A 1,675-nucleotide genomic window follows, 5' to 3' on the forward strand; every position below is an offset into this window, starting at 1 on the left:
TGAATAGTTCTGCAACCATAGGATGAATTTGATCAGATAAAATGCTTAAATAGTCTTGATTATTAATTCTGCCATGAAGGGAAACCATTGGGCTGGTGGATTTCCAAGATATAGCCTCCCAGATCATCACAGATCTTCCTCCATGTTTAACAGTTGGAAGAAGGCAGTTTGGGTCAAATGCTGCTTTTGGCTGTCTCCACATGTATACTCAGCCGGTAGTCGGAACTAGGGTAAAGGATGACTTGTATGAGAAAATAACACTCTTTCACTGCTCTAGGGACCAATTCTGTAGGTTTTTACTCCACTCTAAACGCTTTGCAATGTTTGTTTTTGAAAGTAGTAGTTTTCTGATTGCAGCCCTCTCGTGAAATCTGGCTTTGTGCAGCCCCTGGCAAACAGTTTTTTGGAAACTGGATTCTCGAGGTGGTCATTAAGCTCTGCAGTAATTTTGGGAGCTGTACTTTTGTGATCTTTTCTAACAATTCGCGTAAGAGTCTGATGGTCCCTATCTGAAAGTTTTGGTTTTCTTCCAGAGTTTTGTTTCGATGAGGAGGTTTTTCCTTCTTTCTCAAAGGCTGTCATTACTTTCAAGACAGTACTTCTTGATACACCAAACATTTTGGCTGTTTCTTTACGCTAGTGCCTGCAATACGAGCACCAACAAATTTGACCTCTTTGAAAGTCCGATAGATCTGTCATTTTAATGAATTTTAATTACCTTTTTCTGATGATATCTGAAAAGAAACATCAATTTTAGCAAAACATATTAAGCAACACTAATAATAAATCAAAAAATATAAAAATAAACAAGCTTTTGATGGTTTTATAGATATTCAAAATTACGATGCTATGATGCTAGGCGTTTTCATTATTTTGTCCAACCCCTGTCTGTATATATAATGGTTAAGATTGATTAGGTACACAATAATATGAAATGTCGAAGTCAGCAATTCTAACGATAAAATTTGTTGTTATAACAGCATGTTGTAGGATGTGAAAGATGAACAATGCATGAAATTTTAGGAAAGTATTTATTTACCGTTACATTGAAAATACCTTGCCTCGTCGGGCAGATTATAAAATCCAAGAGCATTCAAAAGAAAGTTAAATGTGGTAGAATGTTTCTTTGCATAGTTTGGCGTATACAAATTGTTAGTAGTAATCCACAGATAGCAATAGAATGATGTTGTAAGAGAAGAGAATTAGAGCTAGTGGAAGTTGTAGGGTCGTGGGATGTTGTCTCACAGTTGCTGACAGTAAATTTCATTTCTCTGTCTGACTATTGTCTTTAGTATCTGCCTTGCTTATGATCATGCTTCTAGCAGTCCACTCCCTAACTGATTGAGTTGTCACGAGCCAGCTCATTCAGTTGTCACCAAGTGACTACTCGTTTTTGCTTGGGGCTCTTGCTTTTATAACTATCCAGAAGGATAGACATATTGTTGAGAACAATGGGCTTCGTTGGTGGTACTGTGATATCTCTATTCTAGCTTTTGGTGAAGTAGAAGAGGTTATAAGGGCCAAGAGGTGAAGACATTATTTCAGGCAAATGTAAAACTGCTGTCAGAGAAAAACCATTGTTTCACTGTAAGAAAAGTTCTGTTGAACTGTTAAGTTAAATTTGGCTATGGTGGATCGAATTCACTTCATGCCTGCAAGATCCAACATATATATT

General features: G+C 36.9%; 1 protein-coding gene across 2 annotated transcripts in view; it reads right to left on the minus strand.

Annotated features, from left to right (window-relative positions):
- Positions 1–1,675, minus strand: part of LOC128249671 (carnosine synthase 1-like) — a 35,151-nt gene that overhangs the window by 14,064 nt on the left and 19,412 nt on the right. The window lies entirely within an intron of this gene.

The sequence above is a fragment of the Octopus bimaculoides genome, chromosome 17 (assembly GCF_001194135.2).
Source record: "Octopus bimaculoides isolate UCB-OBI-ISO-001 chromosome 17, ASM119413v2, whole genome shotgun sequence".
NCBI classification, from domain to species: Eukaryota; Metazoa; Mollusca; class Cephalopoda; order Octopoda; family Octopodidae; genus Octopus; species Octopus bimaculoides.